The sequence below is a fragment of the Papio anubis genome, chromosome 6 (genome assembly GCF_008728515.1).
Source record: "Papio anubis isolate 15944 chromosome 6, Panubis1.0, whole genome shotgun sequence".
Taxonomy (NCBI): Eukaryota; Metazoa; Chordata; class Mammalia; order Primates; family Cercopithecidae; genus Papio; species Papio anubis.
The window spans coordinates 160392075-160404874 of NC_044981.1; the positions used below are offsets into that span (position 1 = coordinate 160392075).

Here is a 12800-nt window from a genome sequence, read left to right on the forward strand (position 1 = left end):
AAATACACACTGTTTGGAAAATAAATTATTTTACTTTTTACTAATAATGTATTGTTTTCAGTATATATTATTTTTCTTAGTGGTATTACTCAGATAGGGACAGACACATTTTCAATCTGAAAATGTTGATGAGTAAGCAAATATTTTTAGCATTTTAAATCATAGGATTTTGTTATATACAACAGTCTGTAAGCTACATATGTTCATGTAGCTATTTTATTTTTAAATCTTGCACATGAGTAATTCATCTTCTGTGAGGAAATTCAAAATAGTAATCAAGCTTGAGCTCAGTCAGCCACATGGCTCTTAGAGAGGGCTGCCATCTCTGTAGGACCTTCCCAGGGTCACCTTCATGGCTGTAGTCTGAGGTCAGACCCTAGGCTTGGAGGCTCAGAAACCTGTCATACTGGCACATAAACAATTGTCGTATTTCAAGGGCAGAGGCCAACTTACCAAACCACGAGAGTAGGTGCAGAATCTAAAGGCCAATGCACAACAAAGAATTAAATAATTCAATGGTAACACTGATATGTTCCTGTTGGTAAAGATGGAGTAAGAGAGATCCACTTTTCTCCCATCAAAGACACTAAAAACCTGGGCAAAATATGTGAAACAATGGTTTTCCAATACAGGTTGAGCACCCCACATTCAAAGATCCCAAATCTAAAGTGCTTCAGAGTCCAAGACTTTTTGAGCACGTATGTGACACTCAAATGAACTGCCCATTGGAGCATTTTGAATTTTAGCTTTTCAAATTAGGAATGTTCAGTCTGTAAGTATAATGCAAATATTTCAGAATCTGAAAAAATATGAAACCCCAAACACTTCTGGTCCTAGGCATTTTGGATAATGGATACTCAACCTGTATTAGACATTAGGGAGTACGAACAGTGATTCCTGAGAAAGAGACAACAAACATGAACAGTCCAATGATTAAATTCTGGCTACACAAAGAGAGTTTCCAGGCCACTGCAAAGGGAGAGGAAATCCAGTTGGAGTAGGAAAACTTCCTTTGTCGAGGAAATGGAACCAGGAGTCCAGGTAGACCAAGATAGCTAGAGTTCCAAGAACAGAGGACTGGATAGCAGAGAGTTCCAGAGATTAACAGAAGATCCCTGGTCAGTCTTCTTCTAAATGCTTATGAGTGTATATGTGTGAGGACATTATTGAAAGCTGTAAGAATAACCACCTGAAAGGACAAAAGGGAACAATTCTCACAGCCCATGCAGGGCTGAGAATAGGGCTGTTCACACCAGACAGACTGGAAAACCTTAGAATTCACAGGGCGTTGAATAGAGTACTCAGAAGGACTAGATTAAAAATTTTCTGTTACTCCCTAACAAAGTGTAAAAGCAAGGTTAAAAAGAATCAAACAATTGCCAAATAATTTAAATGCATCTTAGTACAAAGTTCAAGATATTTATAGGAATACAAAAAAAATACAGCATACAACAAAGTAAAATTTGCAAAATCTTTTGGCATCTAATAAAAAGATTACAAGCATGCAGAGAAGCAGGAAAATACAATCCTCATGGGGGAAAAGGGAAGTAAAACAATCATTCTAATTATTTCACATGTGTTTAGTAAAGTAGAGGAAAGTTAAGCATGCTAAGTAGAGATATGGGAGATATAAAAACGACCCAGATTGAACTTCTTGTAACATACAATGTTGGGGATGAGAAATACACTAGGTATAATTAACAGCAAAGTAAACACCACAGGAAAAAATATTAGCAAGCTTAAAGACACAGCAATAGAAACTACTCAAAATGAAACAAAAAGCAAAAATAAAACAGAACCAAAAAAACCCTGAAATTAGCAGATCAGTGAGCTGTGGAAATGTGGGACAACTTTTAAGTGTCCTAATGTATGTGTAATTTAATTGACAGCCTCCAATGATGGGATGGGGGCAAAAATATTTGAAGAAGTAGAGAATGAGAATTTTCAAATTTCAGTAAAACCATAAGCCCACAGACCCAAGAATCTCAACATATTCCAGACAGAAGAAATGTGAAGAAAATTGCATCAAGGCATCATAATTAAACTGTTTAAAATAAGTAATAAAGACAGAATTTTAAAAGCAGGTAGAGAGAAAAAAAAAGACAATGTATAGAGGAATGTTACCATGAATAACAACAGATTTCTTGCCAGAAACAATGCAAGCCAGAAGACAGTGGAGGAGTATCTTGAAATTACTGAAAGGAGACAAATAAACAAACACATCTGTAAATGTAGAATTCTATGCTGAGCAAAATATTTTTCAAAAGCAAGGGCAAAATAAAATATTTTGTAATTAGTCAAAAACTAAAAGAATTAGCAGCAGACTTGCATTACAAGAAATGTGAAGGAAGACCTTAAGCAAAAGGAAAGTGATAGTAGATAAAAATCTATAAACACAAAGATCTGCAGGAAGAGATGAAGAGCACCAGAAATGCTAAACATTCGGGTAAATATAAACAAGATTTAGATGTTAAATTTTTTTTTAAAGAGAATTAAGTGCTTAAAGTAAATAAATAATAACATATGTATTTAGGTTTATAAAATGACATGCTGTAAATGCTTAACAGTTAAATTTCCAGCAAAAAACAAAAGCCTCAATTTGTAGCATTTGCCTAAAATAATTTCAAGTTACTAAACCGAAGGTAAATTTGGGAAGAGATACACACAATTGACTTTCAAGACATGGAGACATGGCAAAAACTGAGTTTATAAAACAAATAGACATAATATACATGACAAAAATGGAACAAAGACCGGGAAGGGAGAAACGGAAGTATACCATCTATAAAGTTCTAATACTAAATCTGAATCTGAAGTAGTATAATATTATTTGAATAGAGACTGTAATTACATACAGATGTTAACCCTAAACCAATAGATAACAAAGCAGAGCTATAGCTCATACACCAACAAAGACTTAATATTCAATCAAAAAGTAATAAGCCTACATGTTTTTATAGATGAATTTTTTGTTGTTTGTTTGTTTGTTTGTTTTGAGATGGAGTCTTCCTCTGTCGCCAGGCTGGAGTGCAGTGGCGCGATCTCAACTCACTGCAACCTCTGCCTCCTGGGTTCAAGCGATTCCCCTGCCTCAGCCTCCCGAGTAGCTGGGATTACAGGCATGTGCCACCACGCCCAGCTAGTTTTTTGTATTTCAGTGGAAACGAGGTTTCACCACGTTGGCCAAGATGGTCTTGATCTCTGACCTCGTGATCTGCCTGCCTGGGCCTCCCAAAGTGCTGGGATTACAGACGTGAGCTACTGTGCCCAGCCTTTTATAGATGAGTTTTAAACCATCAAGGAACAGACAATCCTTGAAAACATAAGGAAACAAATTTACAGGCTGTGGCTAACAGTTGACTTGATACCAATACAAGACAACTAATTTGCTGGGTAAATTGGTCATAACTAGTAAAAATGAATATTCATAAACACAGTGGGTAAATATTTTACTTCTAGCAATTATCAAGAAGAAATTGTTACAGATGTGCACAAGAATATCCACTGCACCATTATCTATAATGGTGAAAAGCTGCAAACAACCTAAAGACTGCCAACAGGAAGTCAAATAAGTAAAATGGACATACCCCTATGCAATGTTAAGCAAATGTACTAGAGCTACGTGTGTCAACATGGAGAAATCTCAGAAATTAACGTTGACAGAAAAAAGCAAATTGTAGTAGAATATATACCATATAATACTGTGCCTATACAGTTTTAAAAATATGTGAATTATTACTATGTGTTTTATAAATATATGCCACACATAGGTGGTTGTAATATTTAAGTATGTTTGGGGATAACAAACATTGAGGTCAGAATAATCATTACCCCCGGAGAGAGAGGGGGAGGAGAAATGACTTGGCAGAAATTCAAGGAGAGATTCAACTCCATCTGAAATATTTTCTTATCTAAAAAGAAATCTGAAGCAAACATAAGCATGGTCTGATTTGGTAAAGTTCAGTATTGGGATATGGGTGTTTGCTATACAGGGTTGTTATTCTAGCATTTTATAATAAATGCATTTGAAGCAGTTTGTCCGTCACAGGATCCAGCACATCTGAGTTTGCACAATCACCCTCCCCTCTAGGCACCATTCACAGCAATTCCCATTATAATTACGGCAACCAGAGTGCAGCTTGCTGTGCCTAGCTCCGGAGGGAAAGTCGGCTGGTGAGATGGATCAGACGTTTAATGGCACTAACCTAAGAAAATCTAAGGTTACAGAAAGTCTTGCTGTCGGGCTGTAAGTTCTTGAAGCTTATTGTCAACCTTTTAGATATTTTAATATAGTCCATAAGATATTTTAGTACATTCAGTATGATATTTTAGTATAATTAGTAAGAGTTGGGAAAAAGTTTGCAAGTCTACTCGACCTTTCCTTCCTCTCCCTCTCTACCTTCCCGTATTTCTTCCTTTCTTTTATCCTTCTTTCCTTTCTCCCTCCTCCTTCTTAAACTCCTCTTCCTCCTCTATCTTTGTCTTTCTCTTCCTCTTTCTCTTCTGCTTATTCATTTGCTAGTACTTTTTTACAGAGCTCTCTATTTTGGTTCATTCCACGTGAATATTTTAAATTTAAATTTCATAGGGAAGCATTTTTTTCTTCTTCTTAGACTCTGAAGGATGGAAGTAGGTTGTGGAATAGAAGTACTTCCAGGTAATCCCAAACTACTGGTTATAGCGTACAGCAGATTTTAAACTTTTATTTGATTTTAATTTAAATAAAAATAAATTTTTATTTACAGATTATTGCTCACATAGAAACCATTGCAGATATAATTGTTTATATAGGTTATATGCTATTTTTACTTATAATTTTTTTTTGAACAAAGGTGATTTATATCTGACCATAAGTTATCATTACTATAAAGAAATTATAGTGTATTTCATCATAAAACTGTGACTAAATCATCTACTGGGGTTCCTTTGGCTAATGGAAGGCTTTGGGCAGAAACAGACTCAAGTTCTGGGTTGGCTTTGCCCTACTCTGAATGTGCCAATTTGGTCAATTACCATTCCTTCCTCTCAGTTTCCTCCTTAGTAAAATGAGAGAAATGGACTTTCGGAGGTTTTGTGAAGACCATATGTCACTTGTTTGGTAGCTCTAGTGTCTAGTGTTTTATTCCATGTGTTGAGCTGCCTCATGGTGAATGAGTTGGAGATACACCAATACATAGGAGTCCTCAGATGTCTTCATTGCAGATGACATTCAGTATTTGGTTGTCAGAATAAATACGTAGCATGATCTGGGAGTAAAATGTATTGTTATGGCCATTGTTATCGGGAATTCTGTGGGGAGCTTCAACAGTCTCTGGTGAATTGTTTATTGAATGATATTTTGACTGGAACTATTTTCTACAGTTTCTACTATCTGCCCTAATACTGAGAGAAACCTAGATTATGTTATTTTTAATGTTTCAGAGCTCAGGGAAAATGTGGTCAGTCTAAATTGTGAGCTTGGGTTTATGAGAAATAGAAACATGGAATAAGATCGAATTATTCTAAAGTTATTAAAAAATTAAGTTCAACTAATTTGGGAAGGTGCTGTAAAATTAAAAATGAAGAAAATGAGTCTAAATATGGTCTGAGTCAATGTCTAGTATCATTCCTGGTGTCTGAGTGTCAGCAAGAGTCCCCAGACACTGAAGACTGACAGAGATACACTGAATAGATATAATGAATGTATTTTCTAATTTTCTGATGGAAGAAGTCAGAGAAATATAGGTCATAGTTATCCCTGTACAGAATCACCTGTGAAGATGACTAATGTCCAAATATCCAGCCCTACCTATCCAAGATCTATCAAATCAAAATATCTGGGTAGAGCCTTAGCCAAGTGTGGGCTCGACAGGCTCCTCGGTGGTTCTGATGTACACCATGTATAGCGGATCCCAGGGCTACCTCCTTCTTCTCCAAAACTCAGAGCAGGGGAGCCTCTCAAACCTCAAATCCTCCCTCTCTCTCCAGAGGCAATGATTATTCTGACGTTGATGTTTGCTATCCCCAAACGTATTGGTTTGGTTTGGGTGCCCTGGTTTCTCTAACATCCTAGGCCTTTCTCCAACTGCATTGTAAGGAGGGTTTCCTGGGCAGATCTGCCACAAGACTTCAAGCTCACGGCGCAGGAACCATGTCTCAGTCAGCCCTGTCCTGTGGCAGCCTAGCAGAGGGGCTGGTGTGTTATAGGTGCTCGGTCGAGGTTTGCTGAACGGATGGTTTTGTGAAGGCAGTGGAGTGTAATGATTGTGAAGTGTGTGACTTAAGTGCAATTGTTACAGAGAATACCACTTTTCATATCTTGTCTGCAAATACAGTCTTCCCAGATACTTAGGGAATAGTAATACAGTTTATCCCTTATTAGTATTATTAATATTAAATATAAATAAGAATACCTTATACTATTTTCAGTTAAGCATTTTGGATGATTCACCTAACAACCTTGTAAAGTATATCTTTTAAAAGCTCCCATTTTACAGATGAGAAAACTGAGTAAATGGGAGCTTAAGTCGCTCGCTCTCGCATTCCCTCCGTTAAATCCCGAGTCCAACAATCCAGTGCCAGCCTCGCACCTGGGAATATTTATGCGGGGGCTGCAGAGCGGGCGCTTCCTCCATCTGGCAGGACTGTCTTCTGGGAGCTTAGAGAAGCTGAATCATACAGCCAGACAATTTGGTGGAGGCTGGAACAAGGCTTAGCTAGAGGCCATCTGCTACAAAGGACTAGAAAGCAAGGAATGGCTCCTAGAGAAATCTGTTTAAGCTGATAGACAGGATTTGGGGAGAAATTCTTTAAATAAATACTGAGAGGACACCAAACAAGGATTGCATCTCAAGTTGGTGTTCAGGTGTCCATGGAGGGTGCACAGGAGAGTCTCACCTGCAGGGCCAATAAGGAGGACTCAGAAACGTCATGGGTCGTGTTGCGACCCAACTGGCCTGAGAGTCAACGAGGTGGAAACCGTGACCAATTCAGACTCCAGGGCTTTATCCAGTTGGGTAAGAAATGACTGAGTTCCTTACACTTGTTCACTTTGAAAAGGCACCACCAAGTAGGGAGGTGCCAGAGATAATTAAAAACTAGAAGTAACTTTGATGGCAACAGAATGTAGAGTCCCTGTCCACTGGTGGGTTTCCCTCGGCTTGTTTCACTGCACACCGCCTGGGGTGACCTAACTCGTACTGTTTAAGGACATAGACTGATTTACACTCGCTTGTAAACTCTAGGAGGAGTTTTCATTTGTTTTGTTTTTTGCTGTATAAAATGCTGTCTTGCTTTTATAAATATTTGTTCAATAAACAGACTGCAGAGTGAGGCAGACCTGTACTGAAATCCCATCTCTGTCACTTACCAGCTGGGATTTTGGAAAACTTAGTTCATTTCTCCAAGCCTCAGTTTCTTCATCTATAAAATGGGGACAGTAATGTTACCGGCCTGTTAATTTCAAGGATTAAATGCTAAAACTGTAATATGCTGGAGACAGTTTGTGCTCACTTCAAGAGCCAGTGGTTAAACTGTTGGCAGCTTGAAATTGGCAATGGTGGAAGAATTTACACAACAGAAATTAGCAAATAAGCATCTTTCCTTTGTCCCAGAGAACTAGTTGTTAACCATTTCCCAGGAGACTTCTGAACATTAGGCACTGGAACACAGCACCTGGCACCCAGACCTCCGCAAAGGCTAGGTCCTGATATTTAACACACAAGATGGCAAGGGATGGGGGGCCTTCCTGGATAAATAGCTTGAATGTTGATAAGAAAGCAGTTGTCTATGAAACTGCATTTAGCATATGCTCATTGAAAGGGAGAACATGCTAAAAGTCCCAGAACTGAACTCTTGGCAGAGATGAAGCTGGTCAAAGGACAAATTTGTGGATGTTAGGAGTTAACAGGTGTCTGTTTCAGTCTTTGTTGACCTGGATGCTAATACTTCAATTGTTTTAGCACGAGATCCCTGCCTTTTTACAATTTATTTTCTACTAGTTTGTGGTCTTCTTGGACTTGCACTTTTTTTCCCCCGCCCCACAGAATGAGACGGAGTCTCTTTTTTTTTTTTTTTTTTTCCTGACAGAATGAGACAGTCTCATTCTGTCTTCCAGGCTGGTGTGCAGTGGTGCAATCTCAGCTCACTGCAACCTCTGCTTCCCAGGTTCAAGTGATTCTCCTACCTCAGCCTCCCAAGTAGCTGGGATTACAGGTGTGCAACACCACACCTGGCTGATTTTTGTATTTTTTAGTAGAGATGGGATTCCACCATGTTGGACAGGCTGGTCTCGAACTCCTGACCTCAGGTGATCGACCCGCTTTGGCCTCCTAATGTGCCGGGATTACAGGCATGATCCACCATGCCTGGCTGCACTTTTGATTATTTGCATTACAAACCACCTTGAATAACTAAAGCTATGAGCAGACATTACTACAGACATTTTTCTCATGGATCTTATGAATGCTGAGTAGCCTATATTAGATTAATTTATTCAGATGCTTACACCATCAGTGCTAAATACTTTTTTGTTAACATCTTCAGGTTGATGTCTAATGGAAGGCCCTTCTCCACACAATCTAGTTATACTACAATTTTATTTCAGTAAGTTTCTCTAATTAATGTGGGATTATTATAATGACTACTTCCTAGTACCCATGGGAAAGAAACTATATTTATTATGACCATATGTCCCAGATTTTCTAAGATGGTTCCAATTTTATATAATTTTATTCATTTCAATTAAGGAGATTCATTATATGTCAAATAATCATTATCTAATTTTATGCCCCTTTAAGACTCGAATATGAATGAGTTTACATATTATAAAAATAGTATAGTTTCTTAATGCAAAAAGGAAATTAAAAAATCATACAAAGGTAGAACAATTAAATCACATTTGGTCATAAATTTAATAACTCCCATTTATTAAAAAGAAGAAAATTACCCAATATTAAGACTGTCTTGGATGATTCAAGACATGTGGTCACCATACACGGTCTTGGGAGATGGTGACTGATGGTAAGCAATGTGCGGTATATTCATGGATGAACTACTATATAACAATGCCCACAGGATTAAGTTTGATAATCCAGACAGAAAAAGAGCTAAAGCAAATTATTACCTGGTTATTCAATTTTAGAAAAGTCGAACTATGTAACTTTTTCATTACAGGAAAGAACCCCCAAAGGATTAATTCCAAAATATGTAAATAATCTACAGGAAATGTGGAGACTGATTAAGAAATCCCCCACCTTTTATTTTTCTCTGCCAAGGATAGAAAGGCAGTGAATTCAGAAAACAAAAAGTTGTATATGGCTAACTGGATCAAGAACAGAGGCTGTTATGAGTGGGCAATGGTGCTTTCCACAAAAGGAAGATGGTCTAAGCAAAGAGTAAACAAGCATGAAGGAAATACAGTAGGTTCTTTAGGTTGAGGGGGAGGAAATTAACATTATTTTGAGCACAGTTATGTTTCAAAGACTGCACGAGGGGCTTTAGATCTATTTTAAAAGTTTGATTCTCAACAGTTACTGTTGTCTACACTGAACCCAGAATTTGAATTTAGCTCTATCGGATTTCAAAGCCCTCTCTTTTCAGGACGCTGGACTGACCTGTAGCCACTTGTTGGGCCTCTGCTAAATGCCAGGTTCTTCACTGGCAATTTCTCAGTCCCAGAAAAACAATTACAATTTTTTTAGACAAGTGTGTCTCATTTGTAATAGAATATCCCAGTTTTAATTTGCAAAAGTTCTTTTTCTGTTATCTGAATGTTCCATTATAAGATTTTTCATTTTGATGATAAAATCAATACAACATACGAAGGCAAAATTAAAAAGAAGATAGCAGAGAAAGACGAAGCAAATTAATCACATTTGCTTCAGAGTGGTACTTTTAGCTGGTTGAGCTCAATGCTTAATTTAAACCTAGTTTAATAATTTTGAGCCAAACTGTGATTCCAAAGATTTAGCTGGGGAGCTTGATACCAGTGCAGTTTTGTGAGCCTGGTAACTACAGGTTTCACTGTGGTGACTCTGGAGTGCAGCTACAGGCCCGTGCTTACACAGGTTCCCCTGTTCATCTGCCTTAGTCTTAACTCTCTCATCTATAAAATATAAATGAAAATACAAATCAGGCGAGGTTGTTGTGATCCATGAGAGGATGGATCTAAAGCACTGATATGGTTTGGCTGTGTCCCCACCCAAATCTCATCTTGAATTGTAGCTCCCATCATTCCCTCATGTTGTGGGAGGGACCCAGTGGGAGGTAAGTGAATCATGGGGGTGGTTTCCCCCATACTGTTCTCCTGGTAGTGAATACGTCTCACGAGATCTGATGGTTTTATAAGGGGAAACCCCTTTCACTTGGCTCTCATCTGTTCTCTTGTCTGCTGCCATGTGAGATGCTCCTTTCACCTTCTGCCATGATTGTGAGGCCTCCCCAGCCACGTGGAACTGTGAGTCGATTAAACCTCTTTCTTTTGTAAATTGCCCAGTCTGGGGTGTGTCTTTAATCAGCAGCATGAAAACAGACTAATACAAGCACTTTGGAGGAACGTGGCATACAATATGAGCAACTGTCAGTTGATGGTACCCTACTCTTTTAAACATGTATCTTTCTTGGCTTTGTGGAAATGTGCCCCTTTTTTGTGTAATTTGTAGTGGTAATGCTATCTTCATCCTTCCAAAACTGTATGTGTCTTGTGTTTTTATTTCTTGAGACCAGTCTCTTTATAAGGCCAGGATGAGCCTCTTAAGCAAGCTGCACGTGGCTTAGGCAATGCTGTGAGGTGAGGAAAACACAGTTTCCGTCCTCAGATGACTTGCTACAAACCCATGGCCTTGGTGAGTGAAAGTCGGGTCAAAATGAATCATGGGTGCTAATCAGCCTCCTTGGCAGAAGCCACAGGCAGAAACAGTGTTCTCCCCAGGATTCTGTGGGATCATTTGCCTTTTGTCCTGGGTGTTAGCCTCAAGTCCTGGTGCCAGAGCTCTCATGAGAGAATCCTTGCTCGGGGCCGTGCATCCTGACACTAACATCCCAGGCAGGTGAGCCCCAGAGGTGGTTGCAGGGATTTGTTCACCTGAAGCTACAGTCAGCTGGTTCTGTCTCTTCTTGAGACTGAAAACAGAATGATCTCCTCTTTTTAAATTTAAATTTTAACAAATAACACGTGTATGTAGTTTAAAAAGTCAAATAGGACTAAAACATTTAAAATGCAAAAGACAACATTCCTTTGACCTTTTCCTTCCCCTGACCCACAGCCCCCTACTTCCACTATTTTAGATAATTCTTTTGGTATTTACCTCCACATTCTAAATATTATACAACTACTTTTTTATTTTTTAAATTGTAATATTTTGACTTTATAAAAATTAAAGATAAACATTTAGCTCTGGCAGAGCTCTCCTAACCCTCTCCATCTCTCCCTTTCCCCATCTTCTTCGTAGATTTAGATCACGATTTTTGAAAGTCAGTGTTTACACTAAAGTGATTTGTTCACAGATGATGACAGTTTCACTCTTGTGCACCGTTTGTAGACACAGGAGCACCATGTGATGACCAGAGGTTGCAGTGAAGCAGCTGCAAGCCAAGGACTGCCAGCTGCCTGCAGAAGGTGGCAGAGGCAGGAAGGGTCCTCCTGCAGAGGCTTTGGAAGGAGCGTGGCCCTGGCGATGCCTTGCTTTTGGACTTATGGCCTCTAGAACTGTGGGAGGATACATTTCTGTTATTTTGAGCCACCCAGTTTGTGGCCATTGGTTACAGCAGTAGTGTGAAAGTAATATGGTCCCATCGATTCTACTTTAATTTCTCTCCATATTGGTCCCTTTACGATCCAAGTATAATGGTTTTTGTTAAGGCCCTATTATGTCTTACCTGGGTTACTGCAGTGGAAATGTTCTTATTTATTCTGGAGTTGGTCCTGCTGTATCTTTCCACTTGGATATATGACTCTCTCAGTTCATCTATTTTCTGAACTGCTCTGGCTCTCTCATTATTATTTTAGTGTTCTTGACATTGGTCCATTTTCTCTTGCAAGCTCTCCCCAGTGGCTATGTACAACAGCGTTTATGGACATAGCTGATTACTAGATAGTATCCGCGATGGGACACCATCAGGCTCCCTGGGTATCACTATTACTATTGGAAACCAAAGGTTTTGGATTAGTGATGCTTAATTCTTTCTCATTCTGACTCCTTAAGACTCTGCTATCTTAAGCATGCCCCACTGGACTGTGCTATCTTAAGCATGCCCCGCTGCCACCAGTGGCACTGCCTGTGTCCGTGGGCCACATCTATCTGAGCTGAAGCAGCAGTGAAGGAGCCAGAGCCCAGGATGAGTGTCAGGGGCTGGGGTGAAGACCTGGCAACGCTGGACATGCTGCCAGCTGGACATGCTGGACATGCAAAAGGAAGAGATGTAAACCTTATGATCTCTCCACACCTTCCAAGCTCCAGCCTCAGATGGGAGATGTTGGCACGTGAGGTTGGAAACCATTGCCAGCGTTGCCTGATGCCCTGTCCTGACGCATGTCCTGTCCCGACACATGCCCTGTCCCGACACATGTCCTGTCCCGGCCCATGCCCTGTCCTGGCGCATGCCCTGTCGCGACACATGCCCTGTCCCGACACATGCCCTGTGCTGACTCATGCCCTGTCCGGATGCATGCCCTGTTCCGACACATTCCCTGTCCTGTCTCATTTAATCCCAAGGCTCTGTGCTATCTCCCCGTGCAACAGTCATCCCACTGGACTGGTTGGCGACCAGGCTAAGCTTGCTGAATTTGCTTTGTGGGTAAGAGTCGCTCCTTTTGGGCAGCC

The 12800-nt window shown here is 39.6% G+C and overlaps 1 long non-coding RNA gene across 2 annotated transcripts in view; it reads left to right on the forward strand.

Moving 5' to 3' along the window:
- Nucleotides 1-3211: 3211 nt before the first annotated feature.
- The window catches only part of LOC103884130, a 35681-nt gene continuing 26092 nt past the window's right edge, over nucleotides 3212-12800 (forward strand). The window contains exon 1 of one of the 2 annotated variants that reach the window (XR_646633.4): nucleotides 3212-4246. This is a non-coding gene — a long non-coding RNA (uncharacterized LOC103884130). The remainder of the gene's footprint in view (nucleotides 4247-12800) is intronic. The other variant, XR_646632.4, reaches the window with a different exon arrangement.